Source organism: Cupressus sempervirens, chromosome 2 (assembly GCF_028749045.1).
Source record: "Cupressus sempervirens isolate cs-2001-9-10 chromosome 2, ASM2874904v1, whole genome shotgun sequence".
Lineage (NCBI taxonomy): Eukaryota > Viridiplantae > Streptophyta > Pinopsida > Cupressales > Cupressaceae > Cupressus > Cupressus sempervirens.
Window position 1 is genome coordinate 425,860,222 of NC_143119.1, and position 21,186 is coordinate 425,881,407.

Below are 21,186 nucleotides of genomic sequence, written 5' to 3' on the forward strand. Positions count from 1 at the left end.
ACCAAAATGAGACCCTCATGGATGATAGGTCTAGAATCCTTGTGCTTATTGGCTTAGAGCTCACTGAGGAGAGAATGAGCCATATAATAAGGAAAGGAGATTCTTCCCTTATAATGAAGTAATTCAAAAAAATAAAGTGGTATTGATGAACCCTCGAAACCCTTCCATCCATAATGAAATACATCTACACACAGGTGAGGACTTCTTGCCAAATGTGCTTAATTTGAGCAAGATCATAGAAGTTACCAACCTTCACCAATTTTTCTTCCTCCTACTCATTTTTGGGAAAGCACTTGACCGCCTCTTTTGAAGCTTTTTTCTACTTCAAAACTCTCATACCTTCATTTGACAACCCAGTAACCTTGGTAATGAAATCAGCATTCAGGGTAAACTATCTGTTGCAGAGCGTAACCATGTCACTATCCTAATCTTTATAGAAACTATATTTCACATGAGGTTGTAACCATGAATTTTTTCAATATAGCTAGTCACCTTCCCTTTCTCAAGCTAGTGCTAAACTTCCTTCTTCTTCTTTTGATAATGGCACTTCTCGGGTTCTAACTTTTTTGCTTCCCCTCTCATATTCACAAAAAGAAACCCACTCTACAAAATGTGACTGAGAGAGCTAAGAGAAATACCCCAAGAAAGGTTTAGTGAATTACCTCTTGAAAGTCCAAAATGCACCCACAATCCATGTGAAGTCCTAACAAACATGCAAGCATGGAAACTATTCCATTTAAAGCAATAAATGGAAGTAGTGATGATTTGATAAGTTGAGGTAGAAAGTATATCAAATGTAGATTTTCCCTTCTTGAGAAATGTTTCTTTCATAATTACACTTAGCTTTTAAATCATCATCCATGCTTATTTGATCAGTCCACATGACAATTTCATTACTTTGGACTATTAGGTCGGCCATCTAATCGGCCAACATTTTCGTCTCAAGATAGTTGTCAGAAATGAACACATTTTGAAAAAAATCAAGGTCTTCTTTGCTTTCCCAAAGAAGGTTAGAAATATTTCAGGCAGGATCATTTTTATTATTAAGGATATTAACAATATTTTTGGAGTCTCCTTCCAGCCAGAGGTTCCTACAACCAATATCCTTAGCCAGCTTGATCATTTAATATTCTCTGACCATCTTAGCTTTATGGCTAGAATAAATTCCAAGAGGAATATCCTGATCCCTGATGATGTTGCAATTACAGTCCCTAATGACTCCCCCACAGCCAGCCTTGCATGGGTTCCCTTTAAAAGCACCATCAAAATTAGCCTTTATCTAGCCATTGGGAGGGGATAACCAGATGGCGTTCTGCCTCAAATTATCCTTTTTTTAACTTTACTATTTTGACTAGGGTGATCCAGGTTGAGATTTGTTGAGGAGCCCAAATGTGATATAAAATTCTCCTTTATGTTTTTGATAATTCTTTTATCAATGACCCATGAGGGGGTGTTGGTATCTCTAAATATTTTGCCATTCCTTTCTTTCCACAAGCCCCAGAAGATGTGGGAAAAAGAATACTGCCAAAGGATACAAACATGTTCTCCTTTGAAGGGGCTACTCCAGCTTAAAAAATTGTCAAAAATATTCTCTTGAAAAGTCCATTATATATCTCAAAAATTCAAAATTTCCTTCCAAACATCCCTAGCATAACAACAATGAAGAAAAATATGGCTAACAGATTCCATATCATTTGTACAAAGACAACACCAGTTGGTTATGATCATCCCTATTTTTCTAAGATTGTCAATAGTGAGAATTTTGTTATGTAGAGGAATCCAAAATAAAATCTCAATCTTAGGGGTTAAACCTTTGGTCCAAGCTTTAATCCATGAAGATCAATTCTCTTTTCTTCAAAAAGGGAGGAAACTTTGAAATTACCACTCAGATGAAGAGACCAGATGACCATGTCTTGGGAGTTGGGATTAATACAAGAAGAAGAAAAAGAGAATTGAACAAGGTGAAGATTGATATCTAAAGAAGTAAGGTCCACCCATTTGGCGTTAGCCCAGTAGTCATTAATTGGCTTTGCAGTGCTCAATAATCTGGTCATTATTGTAAAACAAGTTTAGGGGAGAATCCCATAACCAGCTATCCTCCCAAAAACAAATAGTTTTACTATCACCCAACTTCCATTTGCAACCTTTGGTCAGAGAGCTCTTTGAATCTTGGATAGCTTTCCAAACGGAGTACACATTGTCTAAGTTATTAGTAGAGAGAAAACCATTCAGAGAGGGAGATTGTTGAACATATTTACTCTTCCAAATTTTACTCGAATCCCTATCATCATTGAAAACTCTATAACCTTGTTTAGCTAGGAGGGCTTTATTCATATCTCTGCTACGTATAATGCCCATCCCTCCAAGATTCTTGGGCTTGCAAATAGAATCCCAAGAAATAAGAGGAAGTCTTTTTTTATTTATAATCCCAGACCATAGAAAAGATCTTTGAATTCTCTCCATTGCATCAACATACTTAATAGGAAATTTGAACAAACTAAGAGCATAGATAGAGAGACTTTGAAGGAATGATTAAGAATATTGATTTTACCAGCTTGGCTTAGCAAAGTGCCCTTCCAGCCCGCAAATTTTTTGTTGTGTTTTTCAACGAGCATTTTCTAGAAGGAATCAAGTGGTTTGGAACCAAGGGGGAGGCCCAAGTATAAGCTAGGGAGGGAAGAAATACCATAGCCCAAAATCCTAGAGATTTTATTCTATCTCTCCAGGGGAGTATTCAAAAAGAAGATAGAACTCTTGTCCCAATTGATGAGTTGGCCTAATGCTTTAAAATAGAGATTCAAAGAATTCTTGTAATTTCATGCTTCTTTCACTATGGTAATCCCCATCAGAATCATATCATCCACAAACTATTCATGAGAGCTAGTATTGGAGATAGAAGAGGGAACAAAGCCATGGATACAACCATGAGCATTAAGATGTTTAATGAGCCTTCCCAAACATTCTGCCATAATAATAAATAAGATAGGAGAAATGGGATCCCCTTGCTTAAGCCCTCTAGAAAGAGAAAAGAAATTAGAAGAGAAGTCATTGACCAGGACATCCATAGAAGCTGTTGACACAAGCTAAGAAATGAGATGGATGCATCTTTTCCCAAAACCAAAGGACTCCAAGATCTTAAATAAGAAGCTCCAATCCACTCATTCATAGGCCTTGGACATATCCAACTTCATAAGGAAACCTTGACTATGAGAAGCCACCATAGAATGGATGTTTTCATGAGCAATAATTACCAAGTCTAGTATTTACCGACCATGGATAAAGGCACTCTATTCAGGGGAGATGATGTCCAAAAGGATTGCAAGGAATCTTAGGGTAAGGACCTTGGAAATGATCTTGTAAACAAAATTGCAAAGACTAATAAGACAGAAAGCATCCAGAGTATTAACCCCCACCTTCTTTGGAATGAGAGCTAGAAAGATGCAATTAAGCTCTTTCAAGAGGCATCTAGCTCCAAAGAACTACTTGAAAGTGTCACAAACGTCTTTACCAACAATGTGCCACTATATTTGGAAAAAATTCATCAGGAAACCATCAAGGCCAGACACTTTTTCACCTTCAAAAGAGAAAATAGCTTTATGGATTTCAACAGCAAAGAGGATTGCAACTAGAATAGAGTTCTGATGGTCAGAAATGATGGAAGTAATGTTCTCTAGCAGTTTTCTTTGGCTGGAATCATAAGGATTCTAGTCAAAAAAAGCAAGGAAGAGAAAAAAATCCTTCATTTTGATAGTAATATCTTCCTCATTAGTGAACTCTTCTTGACCAATCTTGAGATTGGAGATTCTATTAGTAGCTCTATGTTTCAAAGTAGTGATATGGAAGTATTTGGAATTACGGTCCCCTTCCTTGAGCTAGATAGCCCTAAACCTTTGTCCCTAGTAAGACTCTTCAAAGGAAATAATATTATGGAGTTTAGATAGAGTCTCATTTTCTTCTTTGATAAGCGCCTCTAAATAACCAACTAATTGATTTTTTTCTTGGGTCACCTAAAGATCTTTTTGAAAAACATCTTTACTCTTAAATATGTCACCAAAGGAAGACTTGTTCCAAACTTTAACTCTATCTTTGACAATTTTGAGTTTTTTAGCAATTCTAAACATATCAGTACATTCTACTTTAGTTTGCCACCATATGTTACAAACATCTTTGAAATCCTTGTGCTGCATCCACATTTTCTCAAATCTAAAGGGAAAATGTCTCTTCTTACCAATGGGATCAACAACAAAGGCCAGAGGGAAATGGTCAAAGGTAATTTTGGAAATGGACGAGAAAGAGAAATTCCAATTTTGAATCCAATTATGAGAAGCCAACACTCTTTCAAGCCTTGCTTGAATGCAATTTTGACCAGTCCTTTTATTTGACCAAGTAAACTCAACCCCTTTCAAATCAAAATCAATAAGACCTTCATGGTTTATAAAGTCCATAAGGTCCATTCTACCATCCAGATGAGATATATTACCTCCCATTTTCTCGTGATCATATAAAGGAACATTGAAATCTCCCATAAAGAGCCAGTTGGGTTCATCAAAATTATTCTTCAAATCCTTTAGATTAGACCATAAAGTCTTCCTAGCTCTAGCTGAGTTAGGAGTAAAAATGTTGACTAAAATCCAAACATAGTTAAGGTTAATATGATGAAATTTAACCATAGTAAAAAAAATTATTCTCCATGAGGGTTGTACCAAAAATTATCACTTCATTCTAGAGAATAAGAGTGCCTCTAGAGGTTCCTTCAGCACTTCCAGCAACCTAACCACAACTTTTGAAAAATTTAATTTTTTTGCCTTATCTTTAGAAATTTTGGTTTCCTCAATAACAAGGATGCTAGGTTTGTGATCTCTAGCAAGATTTTTAAAAACTTCCATTTTATGAGGACCATTTAGCCCCCTTACATTCCATGTGATGAATTTCATATTTTACCTAGGGTAAATTAAAGGATGGTAGTTTGTTTACCATTCGCAATATCCTGCAAGCTCTCTTGGGCTATGTCAACCTTTTTGCCTTTTCTATCTCTTTTCTTGGGATAGTTGGTCAATACTTTGAAGGATGAAAAACCAAAATTTGTTGTTTTAATTCTAGTAGCTCTAGCAGGAGTCAATAAAGTCATGTTAGATTTCTTAGGATTAGCCTTCCTAGCACCCTTGTTAGGCTTAGACACCTTTAGAATTTCATCAATAAAAACTAGGGATGAAAGAACTAGAATAGGCTGGGCAGAAAGATCTACAGACTTAGAGTCCTGCATGAGGCATTGATTCTTTAAGGATGGAGGAAGATCTTGTATTTTCCAAAAATCACAAGGAATAGAGATGCTAGTAGGCACAAGTGAGAGCTCCTGCCTGATACCCAACTCCGACTGGTCAAACCTTGCTATGGGAGACACATCCAAGCTATCTCTAGATGGGTTAGATGAATTCCCCTAATAAGCTTCCAATTCTAACATTTTTATCAAAGAATCCCCCATAGAGGAGATCTGGGCACACCCAGCAACATCAAGCTCAATCACTTTCTGGGAGTTCGGCTTAGGGGTCATTAAGACCTCCTAATTTTCCATATCAAGGGATACTTCTCCTTCCAAATATTTCATCTCAGGACCCTTAGGATCCAATACAGTATTCAAGTGTCGGTCCTCAATAGAGGGTTTGGCTAAAGTGGTATTCTTTGGTTCAGAAACCTTAACTAGACCTTTTTTTGGCCTCAATACCAAATTATGCTTGATTTCCTTTTTCTACTTCTTCAGGTGGCTTTGATTCTTCCTTAAAGTAATATTTTGAGCTGGCTTGGGAAGATTACTCTTAGACTTAGATTTAGGACAAGCCTTTGCCCAATGACCCACTTTTCTATAGTAAAAGCAAACACTGGGCATGTCTTCAAATTCCAGATCCTGTGACCATTCACAAAGTTTGGAGACAATGTTTATCTTAGTCAGAAGATCTTTCATTTGATTAACTTTGACACAGATATGAGCATAAAATAATATAGATTTCATTTACTATTACTTATAAGTCGTATGTGAAGTTTCATATAGCCACTGGAGTTAAGTTATGCTTTGCTTTTCTGATCTTTGTAGCCTTTGATGTTTCCTGCAGACTATGAAAAGTTTGGAATATGTTAGATTATATTAATATAAAGATCACTAATTAGTGCATGATTAATTTATACTTATTATTATCACATACCTTCTTTTTTCATCTACTAGTTGAATTCCTTTATCCTTTTTCCTTTTCTCATTTACATCTTCTAAGATTTCATTCCACTCCATCTCTAGAATCATAGGAGGACACGTGTACTTTGGGTTAATCTTTAGAGCCCTTCTATATTGGTCCCTCGCATACTTTAGATATTTCCAAGCATTCTAAAGAACTTTTGCATTGTCAAAAATGTTAGTTCCAAAGAGCTCCCCTAAAGATTTTATGAGCTAATTTTTTAACCCATCATCTTGCTCATTCCACCTTTTAAGAAAAACAAAATTGTTAGATAAAAAAATAACTGAAGCTACATACCTTAAATATAGTACAATAAATGGATGAAAGGAAAAATATTATACCAATGATATAAAGCTACATAACTTTTATGTATGGTGGGCTTGAATAGCTTCAATGTCATTTCATAAATAGTTTCATAAGAAAATATTATTTCCTTCAAAAATATCATGGAATCATCTGTCCAAAATGAGTTATGGATAAGTAAACTATAATTACACTATAATTAATAATAATTTTAAAGTAGTTAGAAGCTTAGATACTTTTAACGGGATCATATATGTCATCATCAACAACAATGATGCTTGCAACAATCTAGTACTAGCAACACGAGCTGATCCAAGAAACGATGGTAAATTATCACTAGTATTGGCCTATGTTCTATCTCAAGGAGGTGTATCTCTTACTGTGCAAAATGAATACATGACTATGAAATTCACCCAAGAAAGTACAAATGAATGCATAACTAACACATAGAAAAATATAGCAAAATAAGGCTTTACCAGCTCTAGTCAGTGCAGATGTGGATGTTTGCATACTCCTTGTTTTTGATATTGCATTTGGCAATATTAGAGTGTTGATCCTCAAAGGAGGCATTTGTGCTTCATCATGACCTAGAGAATACATTGTTAGCAAAGATATTTCCTTTTCATCAAACATGATAACTTTCATTTCATAAAATGATACAAGTCCAATCTAGTTTGTGAGTGCTCAAAAGCAAAACTTCCTTGTAACTTGTTAACTTTATCAACGTTCCTTAAGGATTATTTACCTAAAGGAAGTGTGAAAAGTCCTATAAGAAGAACACATACATATTTTAGTTCATGATCCATAAAATAGTATCAAATATAAACCTTTATTGAAATTTTGTTATAGATAAAGATTCATTACTTCTTACTTCCAAACAATGTGCTCTCTATATCAATTCCTCTTTCCTTGCATGTGTCTCCTCAATTTGATTTGATTTAATCAGAAGGCTAAGAATTTGTGCATTAGTTTTTTATGCTCTTTCTAACCATGTTTATGGGGTCAACAGTATATGCAATGTCATCATCACATAATATTATTGCCTCCATTTCAACTCATAATTTCTCTATTGTTATTTTTGCTTTTCCCTTTTCCTAAGCATCAATTTGTGACAACAATATCAGTAAAACTATCAAAATAACTCCAAAACCATAAATAAAAGAACATAATAATATTGTATTTTATTTTTATCTAATTTATACAATTACACTAATGTTTACATTAGCAAAATGAAAGCAATAAACTTAGCAAAAAAACTTATTAATAAAATGGTAGATTGTATATTGGAGTTATTAAATGGAGGTAATTGGTTTAAATGATATATATATATAGTACTTACCAGTCTCATGACAGTAACTTTCTTTGTATCTATGCTATTCAAATTCTAAACTTTTAGCATATCTTCCCCTGAACTTATTGATTTTATAATACATACAAAAACATGATTTCCCTCACGTGCCTTGAATTTGCAATTGGGTCACTTATTAGTTGACCCAAGTTGCATACTATTCATAAAACCTGCAATATTCTCTCTTTGTTTTGGCCTTTCATCAATGTACATAGAAAGTCTTTTACTTTGATCATTTTCTTTCCATTTTATATAATTTGGTGATAGTGCATACCTACACATACTTTTTTATATTGAACAATGTGCATCTAATTTTTGTAATTGTAACAAGGTCCTACATACTCCATCAATTCAACAACTTTATTATAACCTTTTATATCATCCATGGAAAATAGGCCCAAACCATGTAATGACGATGGAGCTACACAATATATCCTATCGTTAACACAAAAATCAATGTTAATTGGATGTAGTTCATTGGGTACCAATTCTTTCCGAAGATGTTTGTACCTCAAGGGAACCTCAATGTCACCTTTGGTCTCATCATCATAAAAACATGACCCCCCTTCAGCTATGAAAAATTGCATGCATTAGTTGAATTTTCTTCTAATATTTTTCCCTCTAGTTAATCTCCCTATTTTAGACCTACTACATATCTCACTTTTGTCTTTTATTCTCGTATTTCCCTCACTCGAGGAAGATAGATCTGACAAATACCTATTTGGTGGTACCAACACTCCATCAAATGAGAGATATAGTTGGTAAGAATCTCTATATTTTTCTAATTGAGGGTAATGTTGATGAAGTCAGCCTAAAGTTGATGTTGATGATAAAGATAAGGGAAGTAAATAAATAAAAAATCTATAGGGTGCATTGACTTATACCCATCAATCCATGTCACTTTGGAGGATCCTCGTCAAAGGGGTTAAATTTACTACATATATAAATCATTTATCTTAAGTTAGCCAAAAATTACATCATACATATGTTAAAAATTACATAGAAGACAATACGAATAATATGCATTCATCATAAGGCAAGAACCTATAACACAACGGTAAATTGTGAGTCTCCCATGTGGGAGGTCTTGGGTTCAAATCTACTCAAGATTAATACATAATAATAATAATTAATCACAACACATAATAATAACAATGAATCTTGGCTTTGGCCTCTTACCGATTGAAAAAATGCATTCATCATAATCATTGTATATTTTTTAATTTGTTACCTTTACTTTATGTGTGCTAGCTATGCAAGATTGTCAACAAAAGGGGTGACGATGTCTGTAGTCATTTTCTTATGTGCATAAAGGGTGACAATCATGCACAAAATATATACATTAAATATATGAGCAATATTTGAAACATGTGTATCATAAATCACCTATGTAATTATCATTAAATTTAACATAATGATATAATTATAGCATGCCATTATTGTTTAATGTGTAATAAATAAATGATGAAAACATATAAGTCAAACAATTTTCTTTGAATAAATCAATTCCTCATATATTTCATTGATCATCTTCTTCATCCATATTGTTGAGTTGTCATTTTGCACGATGCTTAATAACAAGAATCCTTTCGAACTCCTCTCTTGAAAAGCTAATCTAGGATCAACTCCAAGGTTCTAGGTGATCTTGCGACCTGCTGGAATCTGCTCAGTAGAAGATAAATGTGAGTGTTCACTAGGAGGCCTTTGCTAATTCTGAACAATTTGGATAAGATGTGGAATTTGAGTGCTATCTCAAAAGAATAACCACACAAAAAGAATTTTTTTTTTTAATGTTTTCTATTTTTTTTAATGAATGTATTTTTAACTATGCAACAATATGAATTCCTAAATCAACTAAGTGTTTGTAAAAGAAAATAACATAGATAAGGTAATAAGAAGATTAAGAAAATGACTTGAAAAGTAAATCCCTAATAGACATGAGCCACACAAAAAAAACATCTGTGAATTAAGCCTTTGAAAAGATTGGTAGGTAACCAATGAAAATAGGAGCACGCTTCCTTAATTTCACTTATGCAATTGTCAATGGGAATTCAGTAACCATAAGATGTTTCACTTTTCATCAGATCACAAGGCCATGGAAAGTGCGCTCATGTAAGACAAGAAGCTATGCAGGAACAATATGGTGATCCCTTCTCGAACTAAGTACGTCATCAGGATTTGTAAACCCATAGAAAACACTGAAATTTAAAAATCACTCAATCAAGATAATGCAATAAAACTATTGGCTGCATTACATTCAGAAAATATAACACATTCGAGCAAGAATAACTACACTCCAAATGAGAGCACCAATAGCATATATTATTGCATCAAAGTAACGGCATAGAATACATGTTACATTCCTGAATTTATAAGAAATCATCTCCTCAATTTCTGTTGAGAGTGAGAGATCTCTTTATGCAAACATATGCTTCTAAACTAATAAAACAAATCTATTTATGTACAAACTGACTCTCTAACTGGTGCTAAGTAGAACTCCACCCTTATTTATATCATTTAATGGATGCATGAGCCTTTACATGTCTTAAAACAAAGAAAGCATGAGAAAATAAGAAGAAGAAAGCCATTAGATGATGTAGGAGTCTCTGCAGATGCCAAAAATAGAAGCTCAACCTTCTATAGATGTTTGTAAGAGTTGAACTATCATCAAAAGCTTTAAATTTGGAACTAGCAGTTAACTATTGCCACACCTCTTAATTCTTCAAAAACTTTTGTCGCACCTTTGGAGAAGTGCACCTAGCACACCTTAGAAGCTAGGTCCAAAAAATCCAAAAATTATTCTAAGTGTCAATTTTCCAGAGTAAGAATTTTTTTTTCAACTTCATAATTTTCCAGAGTTAGAATTTTTTTCAACTTCAAAATTTTCCAAAGTTAGAATTTTTTTTCAACTTCTGAATTTTCCAAAGTTAGAATTTTTTCAACTTCTGAATTTTCTAGAGTTAGATTTTTTTTAACTTCAAATTTTCTAGAGTTATAATTTTTTTCAACTTCAAAATTTTCTAGAGTTAGAATTTTTTTCAACTTCAAAATTTTCTAGAGTTAGATTTTTTTTTTAACTTCAGAATTTTGTAGAGTTAGATTTTTTTGAACTTTAGAATTTTCTAGAGTTAGAATATTTTTCAACTTTAGAATTTTCGAGAGTTTTGATTTTTTTTAACTTTAGAATTTTCCAAAGTTAGATTTTTATTTCAACTTCAGAATTTTCCAAAGTCGGAATTTTTTTCAACTTCAGAATTTTCTAGAATTAGATTTTTGTCAACTTCAAAATTTTCTAGTTTCCATCATCTAGGTCTTGTTGACCTTCAACCAAAATGATGTGTGGATGTTTCTCTTTGAGCTTTTGGATGGCAAAGGTGATTTATTGAGGAGATAATAAGTGTAAAGCTTCATACTTTACGCTCACTTCCTTGTGAAAATCATGAAGTGTGACTTCTTAAGCATTCCCTGGAACTTGAAATTCATCATGGGTTTGAGTGTGATCTTAGTTGCTACAGAAGAAAAGGAATCCATGGTAATGTCCAGGACCTTAAGGGGCCTCTAGATGTTTTACATATGTTCACCTGTGCACCTTAAGAGATAATTCATTCACCAAACCTTCAAATTGCGCACTTGCGCACCTTCAAGAAATTGTGCAAGGTGCTCAACTCACCAAAAAAATCAAAGTTCTCTATTTTGAAAATGGTTTATGGGTCTTTCTCATATGAGGTCTGGGAGCACTCTAGTGTACTTATTTTGACCTTTTTTGATGTTTTGAACCCTAGTTTTAGCCAAACATTTTCATAGATTTGAACTCCTTCTGCTTCTTCTCTCTGAACTTCCAAGGCACTAGTGTTGAATCTCGTCATTAATAGTTGCATAAAATGAGGAACCTGTACTGGTTCATGTGTCCAACCTCTGTATCTTTGATCTTTAGTGCAAATTGCTTGAATTTTTTTCTTCTCTTTGTCTACCTAATCCTTCCCGATCAAAGACCAAGTGATCCAGATTATCCAAAACGATCAAATGTTTGAAACTTTTTCATATTTTTTAAACAAGATTTTCTAGGCATTTTTAACTGGCTCTTTCAAAGGTCTTCTACTCAAAATTTCAAGTTGAAACTTTCATTGGTCTCTAAAGTTAGGTAGCCAAAGGCTCACTATTTTTGAGATTGAAATTAGATTTTTAGTTCTTCCTTCCAACGGTGTAAATGGTTTTGAATTATGGGCTCCAGGTCAAAAGTTATGACCCCAATAAGTTAAGGATGTCTTTTTGCCCACACATAGAAGCAAACATTAGTCTAGAGAGTTGAAAATATAACCCAAAACAAACCCTAACCTACAAAAAACCTAGCCCTAGAATGCAAAACCCAGCCAAAACACTAAAAAACCTTATTTAATGCCTTTGATAGGCAGTTTTTAGTGCACCTTGCGCACCTTAAGGGTGTGCTAGGTGCACTTTTACAATCAAACAAACTTTAAAAAATTAAGGGTGGGGTGCGCACATGCACACCCTTACGCTGCACTTAAATTATTATTTTGTTACAATGGTGTGTAGTTGCACACCTTTGAAGGGTGTGCTACTCTAGAGTTCTTTGTTTGAAAGGTGCACATGTACGCACCTTGGGGAGGTGTGCACATGCACACCTTAGATAGATGCATAGGTACGCACCTTTAACTTAGGTCCTTATTAGGTTTTAGGTTGTTAGGTATGTGCACACCCTTTGGGGGTCTGCACCTACACATGTGCATGGGTGCACATCTCTAAAGGGAGATAAGGGTGCACATAAACATTTAGCACACTTGCACATCATCAATAGGTGTGCATGTGCGCTCTTAAGCATAGAAGCACTCTTTTTCCCCAAACTTTCTCACTTCTGAAAGCTAGATCTTCTCAGTTAGAGAACAAAGGCAAGACCTAGAGTCTAGGTGGAGCTCCAAAATGACCCAAGCCCCAGACTAGGGGTTTGGGAAATAAAAATTTTACTAGGGAATCCTCATTTCTAGGAGAAATAGGGTGTGTGTTGTGAAACCACAATACATATCATCATCATGACCATCATTATCATTGTCATCATCGCCATGATCATTATCATCATCACAACCACCACCACCACCACCATCATCATCTTCATCACCATAATCATGATCATGATCATGATCTTCATAATCACCATCATCATCATCATCACCATCATCTCCAACATCACCAACATCATCATCTTCTTCTTCTTCATCGCCGTCATTGTTTAGTTGTCATTCATCATCATCATCTACTCTGTCTTCTTCTTCTTTAGTATCTTCTTCTTCATCACATTATACTTTACCAACCTTCTTCTTGGGTCATGTCTAACAAAATATGACCAACCCGATTTATGTGGAATGCCAAAGTAAAATGATATCTCATGTTGTCTTGGAAGAACATAGGCCTCATCTCCAACTAGCTCAAATGACCTTGTATTAATCATTGTAAATCCATTATCATGTTCAACAAAAATTTTATCAATATCATTTTGATTTAGTTGTAGTGTGTACCATTTGACAACGAATAGAACTAATTTGAAGGAATTAAAGTTGCACTCAAGTATGTCATCCAAATTACCATAGTATCAATTTTTAGATTATTGAGAGTGCATGTCATTTCTAGATAAAATATCAGTGACTTCAAAGACTATAGTTGTCCTAGAATCACAAGTTTTATTTTTTTTGTCCAACTTTTTTATGCAAAATTTATGGCCATGGTAATACATTGGCTTGCAACTTTTCAAACATGTGAAAACTATTTGCATCATTCTGTGAGTTGATATTAAACATATGGGTTATGATTAATAAACTTATGTGTACCTTTCTACCTCTTAAACCATATGGTAGATCAAATACCATTGGTGTAACATTGGAATCTCCATTATGGTGATCTTTTTTAACCAATGATGCAACACCCTCCCATGTTAATGAGTGACCATTTTGTTGAGATCATTCAATCCATACCTCATCCAATCAATATTGTTTATAATATACAAATGTAGTGCATCTCACTCATGACCAACTGTATAAAAAAATAGACCACTTAGAAACAACTTATATTGAATATTTATAAGAATTAATTAACTACAATCACATCTTATAATTACCTCTCACTTTACTCAATCTACCTTTACCCATCATGTACTCCTCTTTGAATTTGTTAATAGAGTTGGGATCCCAAATGCAATCTACATCAAGTTGTTAAAAAATTTAAAGTGCCTCTCAACCATCCACATTGACCTAGTTTGTACAGGTCCACACAATTCAATCTCCTCCACTTGATGTATGATGTAGTGTTCTTGTGTATTGAAATTTTTTAAAGGTAGACACTTTTGCATTTCACACATAAGCTGAGGAATTTTTTTCTTCCAATATTTCATATTTGTTTTATCAATTTCTTTAGATGACAACCACCTAGAATATATTCAACATGCAAAAACATATAAATGAGGCTTTACAAAAAAATATACAATAAATTACATAAAAAAGTAAAGTAAGTCACAAATATAATATCTGTTAGAGTAAAGGATTAATTTCATTTCATTTATTAAATTTTGTTTACTCCCTACTTAAGATTTCACTTTATGCACATGCATTTCCATTTAATAATTAAATATTAATTATTGAATATCCTTTGCTTCTTAGGATTTCCCTTTTAGGGTTTTACGATCTCCTTTATTAGGATTGATCTATTGTATTTTCATTCACTCTTTTAGTCTATTAATATATTCTTGCATATTTTTAGAGCCAAACCTTTGCCTTCTCTTATCTTTTTATTCTTTGTGACATGTTCTTGCATGCAGGTGTTCTATTAGATCTGTGGATTTGTTCTCATCAAATCCTTCATAGTATTAGAGTCAGATCTATTGCAGCTTGTTCTTATTTGGAGAAAAAGAAGAACAAGGGTTTGACAGAAAAAATTTGGAATTTTTTGGCTAATTTGAGAGTTTTTGGTTTTAGTTTTCAGATCTGGTATTCTTTGTAGAATGTTATTAAAATAATTGAGCACTTTTTTACAGGCGCATGCATGTGAAAGGACATTTTTTTGGGAAGGAAAGTAATTATGTTGGAGGGCACATTGAAGATGGTCACACCTTCATCTCATAGTGGTTTCCTTCTTGGTGTCATTTACCAAACCCACACCTTATTCCTTTGATTGTTATGCATGAGTTAGTGTTTGCATTGGCAAAACTTAAAAGGCAGAAATTTAAACCCCCTATGGGTGTCGTACTTTGACTTGCAAGATATTTTACTTGAGATTGCTATCCATATCTATGGTTATTTTCATTGGTATTTTTCAAAAGGTACACGTGATTCTAAATCAAAGCTTTTATGTTCTTTTCTTGTATACGCATTCTTTTTGGCATCGACGATTTAATTTTTTGCATTGTGGGGTGTGTTTTATATTATTGTTTGTCATTTACATTAGTGATTAGAACTACTTAGAAAAAAAAACACCTTCTAAAAAATGGTTGAGACCTCTTCTTGTCTAGTTCCTCTAAATCCACATAACTATCACACATGGACAACTTCTATGACACAGCTTCTCTGTTCAAAGGGTTTGTGGTTTTGTTTAGATGAAGTACAACTAGTTTTACAAAGGCCATTTGTTAGTTTATTTTGTATAATGGATTTTCCTATATTATAAGGAAGTCCTTGAAAAAATTCACTAAACTTCATATTGTAGTTGCAAGGACCCCAATTTGATCTATACAAAGCTAGTCCAATTATATCATTGTCTATAGCTTAAGTACTTTGGTTGAGCATGAAACACAAACATTTTCTTAAAAAAATTATTGATTGCTATCAATTTAATGAACTCTTTCAAATATTCCCAATTTTTCTTTATTCAGTTTACATATTTACAATTGGCTTGCAATTTCATCTTGATAGGTTAAATTCCCCTTGAGAAATGTGGGCCAAGTTCAAGGACTTGTTTGGTACCATCAATGAGTTTAGGACACTTCAAATTAAGGTAGAGCTTACATCACTTGTACCAGACACATTTCCCTCTATTGAGGACTTTTTGATGAGGTTTAAACAACATAGATCTTTGTTACATGGTTGTGAGAAAGTGAAGATTAATAAAGAGTGCATTTATCTAATTCTATCAAAGCTTTGTAGAAACTTTCAGCTTTTATCTTGTACGTTCCATTCCACTATGGATGCTTTGGGTCCTAGATTTATCGTGCCCACCTTTGAGGCATTATGTGATAATTTGATTAGAGAGAAGTTCGAGCTTACACAGTTGGGTACTCTCATAGTGATGGTCTATATTTTTGCCATTCCTAAAAAAATTGAAAAAAATCTTGTGAAAATTAGGTGAATGAATGAAATTAGGGTTTCCATGTTTTTGTTGTAGAGGTTTTAGTAGAGAAACACTAAATTTTTTGACTCGTGCCCTATGTTGGGTAAGGTTTCTAAATCATCCTTTATAACTCAAGGTTATGTTGAAATGTTTAATCATGTCATGCACTTATTCAAAAAAAAATTATCCAAGGTTTGACATTCTAATTTCTTCAAGTCTTATACCCTAGCAGGAGTTCATAAATCATAATGAAAATATTCTATATCCTTTCTTGATCTCAAGATTAATTATGAGTATAGCATCGTAAAGGATACTTTCAAGTGTTCTGACCCTATGTCTAGAGGCTCAAGCGTATCATCGTAAATCAGATTTTGTAAAGGTAAGATTATGTTTTGATCTTACACCTAGGGTTATGAATGCAAGATCATAGGATTATTTTGTGAGGATAAAAATTTATCCTAATCTAAAGATCAAGCATAGAATTGTAGGTCAAAATTCTTATCTTAAAAGTAAGTCACAATGATACGCTCAAAGGAAAAATGTAAAAGCATAAGTCATGTTGTAAGGGTCACCCAAAGATATGTTTTAGTCTTAAGCATAAGTGCATAAAAGGTTTTCCATTAAATTATTAGGTCTCCTAAACTTACATTCTGAAGGAAAGCATATGGTTGCAAATAGGTTACAAGTGTTGATTGGATGCTATGATTAAAGGCTAGGAATAAGATTGTAAGGTCCATTCTGATGCTTCCCAAAGTTAAGGTTAAAGGTGAACATAAGATCGATAGTCTATTATGAAATAGTTACAATGATAAAATGAAGGTTACTAACAGTCAGAGTAAGTTTGTGACTTAAAAGGTGGTATAGTTGTTAAGGTTCTCGACTATTCGATAAGCTGGTGAGCGTAAGTGTGGAAGGTTATAGTAGCTAGGTCAGTAGAGTTATGATGAAGAGGAAATACAATAGAGCATAAAATCATAACCCTAAAGGATAGAGATGCATAACTTGATTTTGCATGATATGAAAAGGACAAGGGTTTCTAACTAATCAAAAATTTTGGCATAAAATAAGAATGCTAAGATGGTTATAAACATCACCAAAAGTTTGAATTTGACACTCCAACTGTAAAATTTGAATCCTTGTGCATGTAGGAATTTAATGAAATAAATGAAGTTAATGGGGCACACTATTACATAAAGACATTTTCTGTAACCAAAAAAGTACAATTTGCCAAAGTTAAAGAATCGTTGTGTTGCAGAGTGCTTGAGCTTTCAGGTTGTTGAAATATTTCTTGAGAGTTTCAGATATCAAAGCTTATTAATAGAGAAAAGATGTCAGAAACAAGAGGTGATGAGGCACAATCTAAATAAGTGGAAATAGTTCAAGCATCATCTTCAAAAATAAGCAAAACAAGGCAGAGGAAGTCGAATAAGTATGTAGATGAGTGGGCTCAGCTCCTACCAGAGTCATCAAATGCAATTTTTGTGAATGATCATAGTTTCATTGATACGTAGATGTATTGTAGATTTTTCATTTTCCCAGATACAAATGGGTAATGAATTGTTTATGTTTTTCTATAGTAATAGATTCAAAAAGCCACTAGCCTCGAACCCATGGAAGAGGAACTTGGCAGAACTTATTTTTCCTAAGGTGTACGTGGATGTAGACTTATTGAAATCCCTAATAGCATCATACAAACTTGCAACCAAGTATTTCCAAAAGTAGGATGGGAGCATATTATGCACATTGAATCATGCATCCTTCATTGAGGCTTTTGGACATGAAGGGAAAATGAGCGTAGAGGTGGGCATCCAAGACTTTCAGGAGAAATTTGAGGGGAATGTCAAATTTTATACTAGTGGGGTAATGTTTCATCACATTCCATATGAGCTAAAATCAGTAGGGGAAATTCCTAAGAAAGTAGATAAGATGCTACCAGTTGAAAAATTCAAAAATTATATGCAAAATACAATCTATGGTTTTCACAAGGCACTTGGGAGTGATGGATCAGATATGGTGTATGGAGGACCCTATCTTATGCTTTGAACATTCAAAATCCATTCACAAACATTGAATATGATTATGTGAAGTGTATCATTAAGAAGATGCAAGAACAAATTGTTGCTACTCATAGGGGGGAATTTGGGAATTTCAAATTCCATCACTATTCACCGTTGACGCATCTCATCTTGTACAAGAATGTTGGCTACTTCAGTATTGATTTCATTGATCAGACATAAGCCCTTGATGGAGACTTGGCAGTGCAAGTATGGACTCAGGTATGGGATAGACATTACCCTTATTCTAGTTATGTTTCATTCTTTAATACTTTTAGCTCTGTTCTCATGACAATGTTGGGTTCCCTACCAAATATTGTAAGGAGAATATTGAGGCCTACATGGTTAAAAGATGATGCTAAATTAGACCATAACTAGGGGGATGCCTTTTTATTTCAACATCTTTTAGTCATGAGAGTTTATGCATGCCCTCAACCCCCACACATACTACCAAAGTATATACCTACTAGGTTGGAGATAATGGAGTTTTTATGGAAGCTTATTATGATGGATAGGGAGTACTTAGGCCCTAAATTACATAAGGGAACATTTCTATGTAGATTTTTCAATATTGGGGATTTTACAATTGGGAAAGAATTAATTGATCAAATTCATGAGTATTTGAGTATTTGAGATACTACAATCTATCTTATGGCATTTCTCACTCCATCTTTTTTAGGTGCTTGATATGTGCTTACCTTCATAGATGACTTCTCTAGACACACATGGGTGTATTTTTGAAGTACAATTTTGATGTCTTTGATTCATTTCAAATCGTTAAGACATTTATGGAGAAGCAGTCTGGTCTTTCTATCAGGTGTATACGCACTAACAATGGTAGGGAATATGTGAATTAGTTTTTTAGAATTTTTTTGCACCAAGCATGATTTACAACATCAATTCACAATTCCCCATACCCCTCAACAAAATGGGGTTGTAGAGAGAAAGAATAAGACATTATGAGAGATGGTCAATTGTGTGATATTGTCTCGAGCTATGAGTTCTTCATTTTGGGATGAGGCTCTCAATTGTGCCAACTATATTTAGAATTAGATTCCTCACAAGGTAGGAAAACATTTGACTCTTGAGGAGGCTTGGACTCATGTCAAGCCCAATGTTTCTACATTTTGCATTTTTGGTAGTGAAGCTTGGGCATTTATTCTAGATGCTCAAAGGAAACCATGGAGAGGAAGAGTTGACCACTCATCTTTGTTGGCTACTATAAGGATGTGAAGGCATATATATTGTTTAATCATGATTCTAGAGAGGTCTTGTTTTGACGAGATGTCCAGTTTGATGAGCGTTATTCTTAGATGGAGCCTCCATCATCAACTGCTCCCTCACTACCTAGTACTTCCTCTTCTCCTCTACAGGATTATGTATCCCATGAAGATGATCTCAATGTTGATCTACCTTCTCCACCTCTATTAAATGTTCAAATGTTGTCCAAGTGGGTTCGTGATATTGTTGATACAATTGAACCTATGGCATGAGATCCTTTAGATTCTTGTCGCACTTGTGCTCATACATCTGGTACTAGACTATTGAGTCATGTCATTTGAGATGATCCACAAAGTTTTTTACACATGATAGGACACTCAAATAGGACTATGGATTAGGAGTACTCTTCTTTGATGAAGAACCATACTTGGGATCTGTATTCTCTCCTAAAAGGAAGAAAGTTGGTTTAGTGCCGGTGGGTGTATTGTACCAAGTATGTTGCAAATGGTTCTATTGATAGGTACAAGGAACACTCTTAAAAGGTACTCTCTCTTGTAGCTTCTCAAGGATGGAAAATATTTCAGATGGATTTGAAGAGTGCATTTTTGCATGGAGACCTACATGAGGAGATCTATATGGAGCAGCCTCATGGTTTTGTGAAGGACTCTTCTATGGTATGAAAACTTTAGGGGTATTTATATGGTCTCAAACAAGCCCTCAAGTCTGGTATGAGAAGATGGATTCCTTTTTGCTTGCTTCACACTTCAGTTGTTGTCATTTTGATCCTACAATGTACATTCAGCATAATGGGGATAATTTATTGACACTTGTGTGTTATATTGATGATCTTATTACTATAGGTAGCTCATCCATTATGATTCAGATTGTTCAATAAGCTTTGAGAGAGTAGTTTGATATGATAGACCATGGACTTCTACACCATATTTTGGGCCTATAGGTTATTCAGTCTTTGCATGGGATAGCCACACTCTAGCAGAAGTATGCTCTGTAATGTTATGATGTTTAATTCACATTCAGAGACTGGGTTGCTCATGTGTGAGTCTAGTAAACACTAGAATCTAACCCCAATTAATGCATGCAGTAGGTCCTGGAAGTCGTACAATGTAGCTAGAATAGGTAGTATAGTGGGCACTAGAGGATGTATGAACCAACCGATGGATGAAGGTTTGGTCATACGGTAGTGGGGGAGGGTCATAAGGTTCTTGTATGCAGGTCATACAACAAATGACTTTAAGGCCGTATAGTAAGTATGGATGCCCCTTTGATATGGATTGGGTCATACGGTGGTTATAGAGTGTCTGTATGGTGGGGGATTTGAGGCTGAAATGATATGCCAGAGATAGACCAAATGCACACTTGCCAATACACAAATAATATTAGATATTAATGTAGTCCATACACAAATATATTCGAGAAATTATGTGACTTGTAAACAATAATGATGCTCCAATTTGCTAGACCTGAGCAAGAAATATAGAGACAGAATAGGGTGAGCATTGAATCCCACCAAAATTGAAAAATCCAAATAGATGAGGTCTTTCACTTCCAAAATGGCAAAAAGTCCAGAACTCCAATAAGAATTCACAATACAAAGAAATAATCCAAATCACATACCAACTACTACCTTCATGTCATGCTTAAATACCCATTGTGGAAACTTTCCAAGGGTTTACAAAGATAGTCGATG